Raw genomic sequence first — 18,290 nt, 5'->3', positions numbered from 1 at the left:
AGAAGCTCTCTACTATCATATTATTTTCTGTAAACGTAAAATTATTCTACAAAAATAATTTTAATTATATGGAGAAATAAGAATTATGGCTACAATAGATTGAAACATGTTGGAGATATAACAATCTTTGAATGATAAGAGAGAGAGCTAACATGAGAGGCCAAAGTTTGATAGATAAACTAAGAAGAAGATAGAAAAATTGACTAAAGAACTCTTTCCCTTCAGTGGGGGTAGAGAACAAAAGACCAAAGAAGGACTCTTGATCAAGAATAACTTCTGTTTATATTTTGGATCTCTAAAGAGTTTCTTCTTAACTGAAAACAGAGACAAGACTTTCTGTACAATGGTTTGAATCATAATGACTTCTTTTTGCCATTCAGCCTTCTCATCACACTGTAAAATAATTTTGATGATTGCATAATAAAATCATTTTTAAAAGACCCAGAAATATCTCAAAAATGGAGGCATCAGCATCAATTAGAACAGTCCCCATAGGTCCTGCCTGTTTTACCTGAGACAGGGGCAAATGACAGAAAGGAAGAATGGTATTTTCTTTGGAGACATTAGGGTTTTACAAGTACTGCAGTTACAGGCAGTTTCTGGCTGGTAGGACACTTTTTGAAATAAATTGTATTGTTGCGGAATGAGAATGTTTTAAATCATAATCAAAGCCCGCTTCCAAATGCTCTGGCTTCCTGGATTCTGCTGAAACCTCCCTTGCAAAAGTTATATTGAATCTAGGTGTCCAAATTTAAAATAAAATGGCTTTTCCAAATATTTTGGTGAAAATAGAAACTTTCCGTTTTATGAGATATTATTTTTGTCTTCCATCTGCACTCAAAGTAAAACAAAATATTAAGGCTTAATTCCATTTTATTTCAACTGTTTAACTTTGCCCCTGAACTTTTAGATAAACATTTACCCAATGGTTGAACTGGTGGATTTGAATTTTTGAAACATAGTAAACATTTCCCTATTTAATAATCTATCTAGTTTCTATAAACTCTATCAGATATTTATCAGATGTTTTAGCTTCTTTTAAGGTTGAATAAAGTTTAAGTTTCACATAGATTTTTTTTTAACAGATCAGTTTCTATTCTTTTTTTCCCCCATCTTGTTTCAAAAGTGGTTATGGAAGTCATCTCTGCTTGCGCTTAATCAAGTTTTTGAGATTAGGCAATGAGGCGGGTGTGGTTTATTGATCAGACATAAGATTGAAGTTCAGAAAATCCAAACCTTGAAATAAACTTTGTCCTGGGATGTCTCTGTCTCTGTCTCTCTCTCTTCCTCTCTCTCCCCCACCTCCCTCTCTTTTCCACTCTGTCTGTCTCTCTGTCTCTGTTTCTCTCTCTCTGTCTCCCCACACTTCCCTCCCTCCTCCCCTTCTCCCCCTCTCCCCACTCTTCTCCACCCCCCACCCCTGACCACCCCCAGCAGTGGTTACTGATGCACAGTTACCCTTTCCGGCCACTAGGTGCTGTTTTGTGCGTGCTGGAGACCTCTCCACATTGGTGATTGGTTTCTGCTCCTCAGGAAATTATATCCCTTGTGGGGGCCTGCTTGCCTCAGCAGAAAGTGGACAGACAGGATCCTGGGCAGTGTGTTTGCCAGTGGAAACAGGTTCTTCTTGAATGTCGAGGGCCATGCCTGGTTTCTTTGGATCTGTGTGTGTGTCCTGTGAACAACTGGGCATACGCTTCCCGGACAAGCAGGATGTATTTTCTTCCTGAACCACAACTGGTTTTCACAGCAATTGCCAATGATGTTGGCCCCTGATTGCTTTCTGGTGGCTTATGAGAGGAGCTGGCTGTGATATCTTCTAGGTGGAAATCTAAGATGCATAAAGATGCCAAAAGCCCACCTCAGCAGGCTAAACCATGACCCGACATGAAGTGGGAGCTGGAAGCTCAGCTCCGACCACCAGCGCTTCTCAATGCTCCCAAGTCACCCACCGGAAACAGCAGAAGCCCCTGTGGTCGCATGGCCAGCCGCTCTGGCTTTGCAGTTGACAGATCAGGTTTCAAAGCCTGACTTTGCTGTTCACAGCCAGGTGACCTTGGACAAGTGACTTTGCCTCTCTATGCCTTGGTTTCCTTATCTGTCAAACCGGGATATGATTGTCCCTGACTCAAAAGTTGTCTTGAAGATGACCAGAACAACCAGCACAAAGTCCATGCCTGCCACATAGCTGGCATGGAATAAGTGGCAGTTGGTTCATTTATTCAGCAGGTCATGCTCTGAGCACCTCCTGTGTTCCAGGAGCTGTTATGAGAACTGGGGATGGAGGATAAATGCTAAAAGGTAATGGGGATAACTATTCCAGGAAGTGAGTGAACGAATGAATGAGCAAGCAACATGTCTACCTAATCTTCTATGAATCTACATGCGGTCTGTGTTTTTTTGTTTGTTTGTTTGTTTTGTTTTTGTTTTTTTGAGATGGAGTCTCACTCTGTTGCCCAGGCTGGAGTACAGTGGCACAATCTCAGCTCACTGCAACCTCCACCTCCCAGGTTCAAGCGACTCTCCTGCCTCAGCCTCCTGAGTAGCTGGGATTTCAGGTGCCCACCACCAGGCCTGGCTAATTTTTGTATTTTTAGTAGAGACAGGGTTTCACCATGTTGGTCAGGCTGGTTTAGAACTCCTGACCTCAGGTTATCCACCCGCCTTGGCCTCCCAAAGCTGGGATTACAGGCGTGAGCCATCATGCCCAGCTGCTGTCTGTGTTTTAAGCAATAAAGATGGAACCCTGGGCTGTTTTAGGAATGATTCTTCCATCCCTGTAGATGACAGACTGCATTCTGGGAAAATCACTTGAATGTTGCCTGGAGCTTTTCCTCCTGGCATGGTCCCTTCAACTGGAAACCCCTGTATCCTATTTGGGGTGCAAGATACATAGTGACAACTAGCCAAACCCTGAAATCCGTGGCAGCTGTGATAACACAGCTGTTTAGTACCTGATACAGGTGAGGTTTGAATTTCAGTGACTATTGACACAGAAGTGCTGGGAACAGGCTGCACGACTGGAGGGCCAGGTCCTTCACCCCACAGTGCAGGTGCAGGCCACGACCCACTTACTTAGCACCACATCACACCATTGCTCCTGCTGCTTCTCACTCGGAGCCCCCTTCCTTGTTCCCCAGGCAGCTCCCAAGCCCAGCCCTATGGCTCTTCCTCCCTGGAGGCTTTTCTGACTCTGCTCCCTGTGCTTTTCCTTTCTTTGTTGACCGTGGTCCCACCTCCACCACCCTCAAGGTAACTGCTGCACCACTGTTGGGGGCCCCAACCCTCTCCTGCGCTGCCCTCAAGCTTTTCCTCCTAACTTCTATAACATCAAGAACAGTGCTCCCTGAAGGCACCTCACAAATGTTTAGTGCTTATGGTTCTAGTTCCCCTCAGGAGTAGTTAAATTAAAAGGCAGAAGGCGTGGTATTTGAAGATAGGACCTGGATTCAAATCCTACTCCGCTATTCTCTAGCTGTGTGACCTAGGGCAAGTTCACTCACATCTCTGACCTCAATTTCCTCACCTGTCAAGTGGGGATACTAACAAGGTTATAGGAAAACTAAGGGAGAGGACATGCTTGGAAATTCTCATGAGGTTGGAAAGAACGTGATGCATGGCTGACCACCAGTGTCAGGCACTTACCTGGGCTTATCTGTGCTTCAAGAAACTACCATTGCCATATGCAGTTTTTTATTTGAGAGCAAACAGTTTTTATTGCAGTAGACGTTCATGAAAGTGTACAGATCATAATTTTACAGTTTGATGAATTTCTACAACATGAATGTATCTGATGATTACCACCCAGATCAAGCTAAAGAACATTACCAGCTTCCCTGAAGCCCCCTTCATGATGCCCACCCACCCCCGGTCATTACCCTCCACCCGTCACTGTGGATTCAACTTGCCTGTTTTTGAATTCAGGTGGAAGCGAGCTTTTGCTCTAACCTCATATGTTAGATTCTTCAACATAGTTACATGTAGAAGTCCTTCATTCTTGTTGTTCTAGAGTATTCTGTTGTATAAACACACCACAATTTTCCTGTTGATGAGCATTTGGGTTGTTTCCAGTTTGGACTCCTATGTAACAGTGAAATTTCGGGGTCATGAGACAAGCTTGTTTCCCTTCAGGAGTTGCTGCCAAGTTTTCCAAAGTAGTTGTACCAATCAAAACTTATGTCAGCATGTGTGTGAGATGTCCAGAAACGCCACATCTTCCCTGACACTTAACATTGTCAGGTTTTGTTTTGGGGTCTGGTTTTGTTTTGCTTTGAGCCATTCTGGTGTGTGTGTTGTGGTATCTCATTGTGGTTTTACGCTGTGTCTTTTCGAGGACTAATGCTGGTGGTCACCATATCACAGGTATATATGGATCATGTGACGAGCCTCTTTAGAGGAAGTGCTCATGCAAGAATTTTTTTAAATTGGGTTATTTGTCTTTTCCTATTCCTTTGTAAGAGTGGCTTACATATTTTGGAGACAAGTCCTTTGAGATTTATATGTATTTCAAATATCTTCTCCCACTCTATGTCTTCCCTTTTCACTTACTTAATGTTGTCTTTTGATCAACAGAGTTTCTAATTTTATTGAAGATTTATCAGTCTTTTGCTTTGTGGTTACTGATTTCTGTATTCTGTTTAAGAGATGTTTGTGCATCCTAAGGTCATGAAGGTAGCCTCCTGTGGTTTATTCTATAAGCTTTATGGTTGGCCTTTTTGCATCTGGAATTGGCTTTGTGTATGATGTAAGGTCAAGGTCCAGCTTTCTCCCTATGACTGTCCACACCATTTATTGATTCCACATCACTTATTGATTCCACACCACTTATTGATTACACACTATTTATTGAAAACACGGTCCTTTCCCACACTGCACTACAGCAGCACCTTTGCAGTAAATCAAATTGTGGAATATATGCAAGTCAGTTTCTAGAATCTCTGCTTTGATCCATGTATCCTTGAATAGTACACTGTTATAACTATTGTTGGTCAATATGAATATCAGATAATATACGTCCTCTCACTTTTCCCTTGAGGGAGTCTTGCGTCTTGTTGGCCTTTGGCATTTCCATATAAATTTCAGTATCAACTTGTCAACCTCTCTTACACAGACACACACACATACACGCATGCCTTCTGACATTTAATTGGGATCATATTGAATATAAGGTCAAGACCAATTTGGGGAGAATTTCTTTTTCTTTTTCTTTTTTTTTTTTTTTTTGGTTTTTTTTTTTGTTTGTTTGTTTTTTTGAGACAGAGTTTTGTTCTTATCGCCCAGGCTGGAGTGCAATGGCGCGATCTTGGCTCACTGCAACCTCTGCCTCCCAGGTTCAAGCTATTCTCCTGCCTCAGCTTCCCAAGTAGCTGGGATTATAGGCGCCTGCCACCACATCCAGCCAATTTTTTTGTATTTTTAGTAGAGACAGGGTTTCACCATTTTGGCCAGGCTGGTCTCAAACTTTTGACCTCAGATGATCCACCCATCTCGGCCTCCCAAAGTCCTGGGCGTAAGCCTCTGTGCCCGGCCCCAGTTTGGGGAGAATTAATGGTTATACTATACTGAGTCTTCCAATCCATGAACATAGACCATCCTGCCATTCATTCCAGTTTTCTTTCATCTCTCTTAGTAATGTTTGGTGATTTTTCTTTACTGAGGTCATGCATCTTTTTTGTTTGTTCTTATGCATTTAATTTTTTTAATGTTGTTTAAAAAGGCATGAGTTTTTAGGATTTTGTTTGTTCCTAGTATATAGAAGAACAATTGACTCTTGAGTGTTAATCTTGTATTCAGTGACTTTGCCAAATTTACTTTTTAATTCCAATAGTTCATCTGGTTTGCCAAATTTACTTTTTAATTCCAATAGTTCGTCTGGATTTTCTCCTTTCAAAATCCTGCTTTTGGGGATAATGTCAGTTTTATTTTTTCATTTCCAATCCATAACTTTTTATTTCTTTTTCTTGCCTTATTACATCCCTAGAACATCCAGTGCAATGTTGAATAGGAGTGGACGTGGCAGACGTCTGTGTTTCAATTCCAGCATCAGGGTACAGCTTTCAATAGCTTACTATTTAACATGCCATTTGTTGTAGGTTTAGTGATTTCTCTTTAATTTGCTAAGAGTTCTTATAAACACGTGTTAAATTTTACCAAATGCTTTTTGTAGCATCCACCAAGATGATCATTTGGGTTTTTTTATCCTTTATTTTGTTAATTTTTGAGTATTAAACCAACCTTACATCCCTGAAATAAGTTCAGTTTGGTCATAATATTTTAACCTTGTTAATTGAATTGGTTTGCCAGTATTTTTGTTTAGGATTTATAAGAGATATGTATATTTATAAGAAATATTGTCTCATCTTGTAATATCCTTTTCAGTTTCAAATTCATTGGGAAATGGTGTCTCTCCCTATTCCTGGAAGAGTTTCTGGAATATTGGTGTTATTTCTTCCTGAAATGCCTAGAAAATTTTACCAGTGGAGCTCTATGTGCCTAGAGTTCTCTTTGTGAAAAGAATTTTAGTAGAAATCAAATTTATTTATAGATATAGGACATTGTGATTGTTTACCTCTTCTTAGGCAAGTGTTGGGAAGTGGTGCTTTTCTGGAAAATGATCCATTTCATTTAGATTTTCCAATGTATTTGAATAGTTATTAATAATGTACTCACATTATCTTTTTCCTGTCTGTAGAAACTGTCGTAATGTCTGTTTTCTCGTTCTTGTTATCCATCATTTGTGTCTGTCTTCTCTATTTCATACTCTGTCTCCAGTATGGCCCTCAGGCCCAGGCAAGAGGGGCCCCTGCTCAGGACCCTGGGCTACTGAAGCCCTGCTCTGTTCCTCCTCCTCCTCACCCCTCGCCACAGGTGTAAAGTCCATGGAGCTAAGGAAACTGCACACCCAGGGCCCACACACCCCTTCCGAGACCATGCCTAGATATTCAGACCATGCCTAGATGTTAATGGCCCCCCAGCCTGCACCCAGAGCCTGCAAGTCCTCCCCACTGGGTTTTTCCTTTCAAAGGCAAGCCATGGGAACAGGGTGCAGGCAAAGAAGAAAGCTAAGGGGCAGATGTTGTGGGGCTGTGGTCAGACCTTGGAGGTACAGGCTCCTCACTGTGCAGGATGGTGCCAGGGTAGTGAAAGTGGGTGGCAGGCACCAGCTCCCTACCACCTCAGCTGCTGGCACACATCTCCAAGGAGTCTGAGACTCCTAAATTTGAACCTAGCCTTCTCAGTTGTAGGAAGGTATATTTGTCAAAGTAGAAACAGCAAATATATCATTCAATTGTTTCCTAGCTTGATTTATAACTTAACTATTTAGACATGTGGCATGTGGTCTCCACTCTTGTGAGGGGCAGGCCTGAGTCTTGATTGAGTTTTATGAATTTTATTAGTCTTTTAAATAAGCAATTTTAGTTTTGTTGATTTCTTCATTATAAATTTGAATTCTAAATTGTTGGTTTCTGTTCTTTATTATTTGTGTCCTTCTACTTTGGGTTTAATATACAGTCCTTTTTTAGCTTCCTGAGTCATAAATTTAGATCATTAATTTTCAGCCTTCTTTTTAGGCTCAAATGCATTTAGGGCTGTACAATTATTTTCAAACACAGATTTAGCTACATATGATGATACCATAATACGATGTGGGATATCATATTTTCATGATATCCAGTTCAAAGTGTTTCTAAATGTTCACTGTGATTTAATTTTGTTTTATAGATAAGTTAGAAGGATATCACTTAACTTCCAAACACTGAGTTTTTTTATAGTTGTCCTTTTGTTATTGGTCTTTACTTGTTTCTGTTGTTATCAGAGGACAAGATTTCAGTCCTTTGAACTGTGTTGAGGCTGGCTTTATGGCTCAATATGGGCTACTGTGGTAAATGATTTTTTGTGCACTTAAAAAATATGTATATTCAGTAATTTTTGTTGATTTTGTGTGTGTGTATGAAATTCTATGATTTCCTGAAAGAGTTGTGTTAAATTTTAAGTTAAAATATACAATCACAATTAATGGTTTATTCCTTTAGTTCTGTCAGTTTTGGGTTTATGTATTTTGATGTATACATAATTTAAAATTATTATATCTTTCTGTTGAATAGATGTACCACTATAAAGCATCCCTTTTTATCTCTAGTAAAATTTCTTCTTTTGAAATATATTTATTTGATATTTCTATAGCCACACAAATTTCTTTCAAGTGTTTGCATGGAATATTAATATTTTTCCATCCTTTGACTTTTAATCATTCTGGTTCTTCATATTAAACTGTGTCTTCTGTATATAGTATATAGTTGAAGTTTTAAAAAATTCAATCTATAACTTTGTCATTTAATTGGAATATTTAGGCCATTTATATTTATTATAATTACTGATATATGTCTGGGTTTACATCCATTATATTACTTTTTGGTTAATCAATTCTTTTTTAAATTGCCATTTCTCTTCTATTATTTGGTTAGTTATACATTTCTTTATTATTCTTCAAGTGGTTGCACTAGAAATTGCCACATGCATCCCTGGCTTTTTAGAGTCTTTCTTAAAACAATATTTACACCACCTTTGGACAATGTGAAAACCTTAACTTAAGGTTTTAAAAATGCTTTTAACTTCATTTACCTTCCCTCCCACCCCACCTTTTGTTTATTTTTGTCATGTATTAATGCTACTTACATTTAATCCCCACAAGACATTGTTATTGCTATTTTAAACAATCAATATTCATTTAGCTTTACTCACATATATATTTTCCTTTCCAATGTTCTTTATTCTTTTCTACCTTATCATACTTTCATATGGGATTATTTTCCCTCTGTCTAAAAATTCCTGTTAGTATTTCTTTTAGTGCAGGTCTGCTGGCTATGAATTTTCTTAGTTTTTGTTCATTCAAAAACATATTTATTTATTTCGTTTTCATTTTTGAAAGATATTTTCTCTAGATATAGAACCCTGGATTGGCAGTAATTTTCTTTCAGCAATTTCAATATGTCACTCTATTGTCTTTGGTTTCTATTGCTTCTGTTGAAAAGTCAGCCATTCACCTTATTATTAATCTTTTGAAAGTAGATGTCTTTTTTCTCTGGCTGTTTTGTCATTTTTCCCTTTTTTTTGTTTTCACCAATTTTGCTATGATGGGCTGGGATTATTCTGATAGGGTCTGGGCCATACTTTTCAACATTGTGCTAGATGTCCTAGGAAAAAAATAAGGCAAGAAAAATAAATAAAAAGCTATGGATTGAAAAGGAAAAAATAAAACTGACATTATGCGAATATATTCTGTTTTGGGTTCATAGAGCGTATCATATTCTTAACTAAACATGGCCTAGTGTCTTTCATCAGTTTTGGAAAATTCTTGGTCAGACACTTCAAATATTGCTTCTGCCCCATTTTCTTCCGTTTTTTCAGGGTTCCAACTGCACATAGGTTAGGTATGTTCAAAAGACTTGGATGTCTCTCATGGTCTTTTCTGTGTTTTACATCTTATTTTTTCTCCTGTGCTTCAATTTCAATGCTTTCTGTTAACCATCTTTCAGTTTAACTAATCTCTTATATTCTATCTAACCTGCAGTTATACCTACCTTTTGAATTTTCATTTTTGGCTTTGGAATTCCCATTGGATTCTATCTGTACATTCTTATTCTCAAGTGAAATTCTCCATCTTTGCATTTACTGTATTCATCATATTAACAGATGTGCCTAATTACACTAATATCTGGATCTGCTGTTGGTCTGTTTCTATTGCCCTTTGGTTTTTGTTTGCTTGTTTTACTTTGTTTTGTTTCTGTGGTTCTTAATCATTTAGCTCTGCTTCCTGGCATGTATGGTGATTTTTAATTGAATCTTGGATATCACATGTGGACAATGTGGAGGCTCCAGATGATGTTCTCTTCTTCCGAGAGGATTCTTGTCTTTTTGGCAGGCAGAGTGCAGAAAGACCAGCTGGTTTCTGTCAGGGTTGGAGATGATTTGAGATTAGACTTAAGGACTTAGGGAAGGCAGGTCTTTTTTTGAGTTCTTGCTTGAAAGCCTGGAGAGTTTACTAGGACTCCACCTCCTTAGAGTACCCTGAACGCCAATTTTGTGTGTATGTGTGTGTGTGTATGTGTGTGTGATGTGTGAGCAATAAAGTTTTTTAATCACCTGGGTGCAGGCGAGGCAGACTGAGTCCAAAAAAGGAGTCAGCAAAAGGAGATGGGGTGGGGCAGTTTTATAGGATTTGGGTAAGCAGTGAAAAATTACAGTTAAAGAGGGTTTTCTCTTGCAGGCAGGTGCAGGGGTCACAAGGTGCTCGGTGGGGAGCTCATGAGACTCATTGTCCAGGGGAAGAATGTCACAAGGTCGACTGATTGGTTGCAGTGGGGCAGGAACAAATCACAATGGTGGAATGTCATCAGCTAAGGCAGGAACTGGCTATTTTCACTTCTTTTGTGGTTCTTCAGTTGCTTCAGGCCATCTGGACATGTACATGCAGGTCACAGGGGATATGATGGCTTAGCTTGGGCTCAGAGGCCTGACATTCCTGTCTTCTTATATTAATAAGAAAAACAAAACAAAATAGTGGAGAAGTGTTGGGGCGGCAAAGAATTTTGGCTGTGGTATGGAGAGATAATGGGCGATGTTTCTCAGGGTTGCTTTGAGCAGGATTAGGGGTGGCGTGGGTACCTAGAGTGGGAGAGATTAAACTGAAGAAAGATTTTGGGGTAAGGGGTGATATTGTGGGGTTGTTGGAAGGAGCATTTGTTGTATAGAATGATTGGTGATGGCCTGAATGTGGTTTCATATGAATTAAGAAACTAAACGGAAGACACGAGGTACAAATAAGAGAAGGAGAAAAACAGGTATTAAAGGACTAAGAATTGGGAGGACCCAGGACATCCAATTAGAGAGTGCCCAAGGGGATTCAGCATAATTATTTACTTGGATGGCAAGTTTTTGGGCTCTATCCTTGAGTTTTTTTATGTTGTCATATACTAGGCCAGATTGATTTAGGTAAAAACAACACTCTTCATTTAAAAATATACAGAGTCCTCCTTTTTCAGCAGTGAGTAAGTCGAGGCCTTGGCGGTTTTGGAGGACAACTGCAGCTAAAGAGTCAACCTGGGTCTGAAGGATTAATAAAGTTTGTGATATGTCTGCGATGCTAGCAGAGAAGTTATTAGAGAAGCTACGGAAGGTTGTGAGAAGATTAGCAGCCTGGTGAATTTCCTGTCTAGCCTGCTGGAGGACTGGAAGATAGTTGCCCAGAGGGCTGGTGTCTGGAACAAGGTTGGGGCCAAGCAAGAAAGCATGTCCATATAAAAGTTCAAATGGGCTGTACCCTGTAGCATCTCGAGGACAGGCTCTAATTCTGAGAAGGGCAAGAGGTAAAAGTACTGTCCAGTCCTTTTTAAGTTGGAGGCTGAGCTTGGTGAGGTGTGTCTTTAAAAGACCATTAGTCCATTCTACCTTTCCTGAAGATTGAAGACAGTAAGGGGTATGAAGGTTCCACTGAATACCAAGAGCCTGAGAGATGGCTGGGGTGATTTGACTAACAAAAGCCGGACCATTGTCGGCCGAGCGCGATGGCTCACGCCTGTAATCCCAGCACTTTGGGAGGCCGAGGCGGGCCGATCACGAGGTCAGGAGATTGAGACCATCCTGACTAACACGGTGAAATCCCGTCTCTACTAAAAAAAAAAATACAAAAAATTAGCTGGGCGTGGTGGCGGGCGCCTGTAGTCCCAGCTACTTAGAAGGCTGAGGCAGGAGAATGGCGTGAACCAGGGAGGCAGAGCTTGCAGTGAGCCGAGATTGTGCCACTGCACTCCAGCCTGAGCGACAGAGCTAGACTCCGTTTCAAAAAAAAACTAGCCAGGTGTGGTGGCGGGTGCCTGTAGTCCAAGCTACTCGGGAGGCTGAGGCAGGAGAATGGCATGAACCTGAGAGGTGGAGCTTGTAGTGAGCCGAGATCGCACCACTGCACTCCAGCCTGAGCGACAGAGCGAGAGACCGTCAAAAAAAAAAAAAAAAAAAAAAAAATGCTGAACCATTGTCAGATTGAATAGAAGTAGAGAGGCCAAGTTGGGGAATTAAATCTGTTAGAAGGGAAGGGATGACTGCAGTAGCCTTTTTGGAGCTAGTGGGAAAGGCCTTGACCCATCTGATGAAGGTGTTGATCCAAATCAGGAGATACTCAAATTTACGGACACGGGGCATATGAGTAAAGTCAATCTGCCAATCTTGTGTTGGAGTAAATCCACGAGCCTGATGCGTAGGAAAAGGAGGAGACCTGAGAAAGCCTTGGGAGCTGGTGGCATGGCAGGCAGAGCATTGAGAGGTGGTGGTCTTACAGATGGATTTCCATGAAGGGAAGGAGATGAGGGGCTGTAGGAGGCGAGCCAGAGGCTTGTATCCCACATGGAGGTGGTCTTGAAGGGAAGAAAGAATGGACTGAGCTTGTGAGGCAGGAAGAATGAATTTTCCGTGCTCGAAGGACCACTTGCCTTGAGTTGGAAAAGACTGGTAGAGCAGGTTTTCAGAAGAAGAGTAGGTGGGAGTGATAAAGGAGAAAGAAAAATACTGGCCTTCTGGAGTAGGGGCTGGGATATTAGCGGGTGTGGAGGCATTGGCTTTTTTTTTTTTTTTTTTTTTTTTTTTTGCTGTCCTGTTGGCATAGGTATTTTCCTTTGCAATAAGATCAGTAGGTTTGTGGTGTCCTCTATAATGAATGACTCCAGCCTCAGCGGCAGGAGAGCAGCCTTAAGGAGGGCCTTTATTAGGGAGGCATTGACAATGGAAGAGCCTTGTGTGGTAAGGAAGCCTCTTTCAGCCCAGATGGCAGCATGGTTATGGAGGAAGTGGAAAGCATATTTGGAGTCAGTATAAATGTTAATGTGCATTCCTTCAGCAAAAGAGAGCACACGAGTTAAAGCAATCAGTTCGGCTTGTTGGGAAGTGGTGGAGGGAGGAAGGGCAGCAGCTTCGATAATGGAGGTGTGGGACACGACAGCATATCCAGCTTTAGCTGGTGAAAATTGATGGGGTTTAGAAGAACTGCCATCGATAAACCAAGTGTGGTCTGGGTTTGGAATTGGAAGAATAGAACCCTGAGGAAAGGGAGAAGATGCTAGATGTATTAGGAAAACACGGTCATGTGGTTCAGGACTTGTTTTGGGTGCTAAGTGAGAAGCTGGGTTGAAATCAGGCCCATGGGCAATAGCTACTGTTGGAGTTTCAACAAAGAGTGAATAGAGCTGGAGGAGTCGAGAGGCAGACAATAAATGTGAAAGGTGTGAGGAGGATATTAATGCTTGAAGGTTGTGAGAACTGTAAAGGGTAAGTGGAGCATAGTCTGTGATTTTGAAGGCCTCTAGAAGTATTAAAGCTGCTGCCGCACGCAGACATAAGGGCCAGCCTAGAACTGTGAGGTCAACTTGTTCTGATAGAAAGGCAACAGGTCGTGGGCCTGGCTCCTGTGTGAGGTCTCCAGCAGCACAGCCTTGGATTTCAGCTGTGTGTAAGGAAAAAGGATGGGACGAGTCGGGGAGCGCTAGTGTGGGAGCTGTCTCCAGGGCCTTTCTGAGAGAGCAAAAGGAGGAATGGGGAAAAGACTTAGGGTCTATGGGATCAGTTAAGTTACCCTTTGTGAGCTTGTAAAGTGGTTTGGTTAGGATAGCAAAGCCTGGTATCCAGATACAGAGTCGGAAATATCCAACAACGCCTAAGAACGAAAGAAGTTGTTGTTTGGTGGTGGAGATTGGGGTCTGGGAGATTAACTGAACATGGTCTGCAGGAAGGGTGCATGTATGCTGATGGGGGATTATACCGAGATAGGTAACACTAGGGGAAGAAATCTGTGCCTTGGAGGGGGATACTCGGTACCCCTTTGAGTAGAGATGTTGAAGAATCAGGATAGTGTCCTGCTGGGAAGACTGGTAAGAGAGGCTGCAAAGAGGAAGATCATCAAAATATTGAATAAGGTGGGAGGCAGACAGGTGAAAAGAAAGCAGATCATGAGAAAGGGCCTGGTCAAATTAGTGTGGGCTGTCCCAGAAGCCTTGGGCAGAACATTCCAGGTGAGTTGTTGGGATTGGTGGGTGCCTGAACTCCAATTTTTGCCTCCCTTTTTCTCTCTCCCTCTCTCTCTCTTTCTCTCTCTCTCTCCCCCCGTGCCCCCCTCTCTCTCTCCCTCTCTCTCTCTCTCCTCCAGAATGTTGAGCTTATTTCTCTGCAGCTCCCCTCTCTTAGCCCTCAAGTCCTGTCTGCCTTGGTTTTCTTCCAATTCCTTCTAGCAGCTACTTATAGCAGCTGAGTTTCTCTGTTTGTTTTTTAATCCAGCCTTTATAGATGTTCTTGACACAGCAGCTACTCTTTTGTGGCCAGAAGCAGAGCTCCCCATGATGCTTCTTAAGAGTTGCCTACTGGAGCACCTTATGCCTTAGATGGTTGTACACACAGAGGAGTGGCTGTGACAGCTAGAGCTTCAGACCAACAACAGAGGAAAAGTCTGCTCTTAGGGTCAACCAATTAGGGGAGGGTCTCTACCTCTGTTGCTTCCAACTGCAAGATCTTGAGTAAACCACAGGAAGTGTCAGGGCCTCAGTTTCCTCATCTGCAAAATGGGTCTAATAATACAAACGCCATGTATTTCATGGACTTTGTGTGAGGATGAGCAATAGAGTATGCAACCAACGGTACTTTGGAAATAGAGAGGTGATTTTTTTTCTTTCTTTCTTTCTTTTTTTTTTTTTTTTTTTGAGATGGAGGTTCACTCTTTTTGCCCAGGCTGGAGTGCAATGGTGCAATCTTGGCTCACTGCAACCTCTGCCTCCGAGGTTCAAGCGATTCTCCTGCCTCAGCCTCCTGAGTAGCTGGAATTACAGACGCATACCACCACACCTGGCTAATTTTGTATTTTTAGTAGAGATGGGGTTTCACCATGTTGGCCAGGCTAGTCTCGAACTCCTGACCTCAGGTGATCCACCCACCTTGGCCTCCTGCAGTGCTGGGATTACAGGCATGAGCCACCACGCCCGGCCGAGGTGATTTTTTTAAATGATGAAAATGCAATGGATTCCAAATATAGGGACACATTTAGGACAAGAACCATTTGCTGTGTGAGGGTCCTGCACCCCCCAGTAGACACAGATGAAGCAGAACAACTGAGAACTTGTGTGCATGGGGGCTGCATGTTTTGAATGGACCGTGCTGGGGTGAGCTGGGGGAGGGTTCAGGAGCTGCTTTCCCTCTGGAGCCTTGCCCAGTGTCCCCTCCCCTGCACTACCATGGGCTCCGTGCCTGTCTCAGAAAGGAGGTTCTGGCATCACCGTCACCTGTGTGCATGTCTGTCCTCCATGAGACTGGGCAGGTTCCCAAACCTGCCTGTCCTCTGGGCCCACTAGGGACTGTTGAAAATCTCTGAGTGGGAAGTACTAGAATGTGGATATTTGAAAGCTCCTTGGGTGAAGCAGTGACTATCTAGACAAGCACTCTGTAAATGTTGGGCAAGACATTGGACTTCCCTGGGGCAGGAAACTGCCATAGACCAGAATGTGTCTATTATGTTGTTTTTTGTTGTTGTTGTTGATTTGTTGTTGTTGTTGTTGTTGTTGTTTGAGACAGAGTCTCACTCTGTCACCCAGGCTGGAATACAGTGGTACAATCTCGGCTCACTGCAACCTCTGCCTCCCGGTTTCAAGCGATTCTCCTCCCTCAGCCTCCTGAGTAGCTGGGCCTACAGGCACATGCCACCACGCCCAGCTAATTTTTGTATTTTTTAGTAGAGATGGGGTTTCACCATATTGGCCAGGCTGGTTTCAAACTCCTGACCTCGTGATCCGTCCACCTCCGCCTCCCAAAGTGCTGGGATTACAGGCGTGAGCCACCGTGCCCGGCCAATAATGATTTTTACTGCATCAGTTGATGTTTGTTGAATAAAGAGCAGGGAGGGGAGGAAAGAATGGGATGAGGGTAGAGAAAGGCAAGATCAGGGAGAATTCCAGCTCCTTGGGCCCAGGCCTGTCATCTTATCAGGACAATCCCAATCCCCCCACAGTGGTCTGGAGACCAGTGATCCTTCGGCAAGAGCATTTTAGCTGAGGAATTTTTGCCTTTCTTAAGATAAGATTAAATTAATGTGAATCCAAGTCTTACCACAAGGACATTGCCCTTTGCTGGGAAACTGAGCAGTCCCCAAGTACCTCACCTATGATGTTCTTGGTGCCTCATTACACACAGTAGCAAAAATGACAAAAGCCCCTAAGAGGACCACTGTGATCCTCTGAAGATGGGGATTCCTAATCCCATGAACCCAGTTCTTCAGAACCCCGTTTGTTCTGGAGAAATAAGAACTGGTCATATCTAGTCTTTGTTTCCCTCTCTTTTGATCATTTTTTGGATGAGTCAAAATCAGGTCACCACCAGCACCAGGATGTGACATGAAGGGACGCGCCTCAGCCCCACAGGGCACATTCCTGCCCTCTTCCCAGACTCAGGTCTTCCCTGCCTCTGAATCTTTCTCTCTCTTTTCCTTGTTCTCACTTCACTTTCTTTTTTTTCTGCCCTTCCTTTCTTTTCTTTGATTCCTCTTTCTTTTTCACCTGGGAAAAAGTCTTCAGACTTCTGGAGTGGATTCATGAGTATGAATGGGGTGTAGCCCGCCAACATCATTTTTTTCCAAGGCACAGAGGCTGTTTCTGTGGCTGGGCACAGCTGAGAGGACCCTCTCTTTGTACTGGGGGATTGATGGCTGATGGAGGGAAGGAAGCTCACAGAACATCAGGCAGAGTTTGTCCTGCTCCCCTTAGGCTCCCTATATCACGTTGATGGGGTTGCAGCCCTAGCCTGCAGGGGTAGGTCCGGCCTGACGGAGGCTGGGACATCTGGAAGCCAGTGGCCTCTCAGCCAGCCCCTGTGTCTCACGCACATTCTCCGGGAAGAGCCCCAGGTCTCTTCTTCACTCTTCTTCACTCCCCCTCACCCTCCTGATGGGGGTTCTCTGACCCCAGCAACACAGATGGGCAGGGAGGCATCTCCAAAGGCCACACGCTTAGCTGAGAAATCATTTCTCAGTTCCTGTGTGACCCCTTGCTCTTAACCTTTTTCTCCTTTGTTCTTAGTCCTGTTTTTGCCCTGATTTTTCAGATGGGTGCCCTGGACTGAGGCAAACTTTAATATTGCCCCTGGGATCAGACACACGTTGGCCCCCTCTCTGGCTATGCTGGCCTCCCTGTTTGGGGCAGCAGGTAAGGAAGAGCTGGCTCAGTCCAGGCCAGATGAGCAGGAAATAAAGGTTTTCCTTGTCCCCCTTCCTCCAAGCCTCTTCCTTCTTCCCTTTCCCCTTGCCGTGGGAAGTTCTTCTCGTCCTCCACTCCTTCCATCCCTGGCCGTCTGTGGTTCTGATGCTGATTGTCCTGTTCACTATCAAAATTATCTGGGAGAAGAAAGTCATTTGTCCTTTAGTATGAGTTTGATCCATAGTTTGTCTTTCCTTGGGCTATTTGCTCTGTGAGTCTCACTGGCAGATGAAAAGTTGAGGGATGCATTACAGACATTCAGGGCCAACACGGAAGACTAGGGTGGGGGATGGGGAGGCACTGACAGTAGAAGGACCCTCCAGAGCTCAAGCAGTCACACACACAAGCTGCCACCCCCAGTCCTCGATTGGTTTCCATGCCGTTCATAGTCTGGGACAAAGGACTTAAAAAAATATGTGATTGAGAGTGGCTTGGAGCCCAGCCAGGTACAGGGAGCAGGGGGACCTGAGGCTGCTTGGCTGGGCAAGGCAAGAATGCAGGGAGCTTTTTAAGACCGCTGACTCTGTAGCTCTGATTTTTTTTTCTTATGAAGGAGCAATCCTATTTGGCTCCAAGCCTAGGGATGGGGCTGGCTCTGTGGAGCAGGTTGTCTTTGAGCCGGGTAGGGCTGCCCCAGGAGTCATCGGCTGCCTCTGGAGGTGGTGAGGTTTCCATCACAGGGGTTGGGGTCTCCTGGATTCAGCCATCATTAGAGGAGGCTTTGCATATTGCCGGGGTTGTGCCAGATACCTGGGGGCCTTTACTAAAATGTGTTTCCTGGGCCCTACCCCCAGCTCGCTGAACCCAGGAGCAGCCCCGGGATCATTGTGACCTCACAGCTCCGACAGCATCGGTCCCTGTGGGGGCCACCTTTCCAGCCCCTCCTCCCAGCAGAGGATCCCAGTGCCTTTCTGGCCTGAAGGCCCTGTAGGCCTGGCCCTCCCAACTTCCTCTCCGCCCTTGTCCCCCGTCGTCCCCCTAGTTGGCCTGGCCCTCCTAACTTCCTCTCCGCCC

The 18,290-nt window shown here is 43.4% G+C and overlaps 1 protein-coding gene and 1 long non-coding RNA gene across 2 annotated transcripts in view; one reads left to right on the top strand and one right to left on the bottom strand.

The window, feature by feature from the left end:
• Positions 1-18,290, top strand: part of ANO1 (anoctamin 1) — a 223,156-nt gene that overhangs the window by 80,784 nt on the left and 124,082 nt on the right. The window lies entirely within an intron of this gene.
• On the bottom strand, positions 8,885-18,041 carry LOC129008457 (uncharacterized). Its single transcript, XR_008492547.1, has 2 exons — positions 16,581-18,041; positions 8,885-9,194 (listed from the first exon to the last, which is right to left on the bottom strand). It is a non-coding gene; the product is annotated as an uncharacterized LOC129008457 (long non-coding RNA).

The sequence above is a fragment of the Pongo pygmaeus genome, chromosome 9 (genome assembly GCF_028885625.2).
Source record: "Pongo pygmaeus isolate AG05252 chromosome 9, NHGRI_mPonPyg2-v2.0_pri, whole genome shotgun sequence".
Taxonomy (NCBI): domain Eukaryota; kingdom Metazoa; phylum Chordata; class Mammalia; order Primates; family Hominidae; genus Pongo; species Pongo pygmaeus.
The sequence above is the reverse complement of the archived record's forward strand: the minus strand, read 5'-3'. Positions and strand labels throughout refer to the sequence as shown.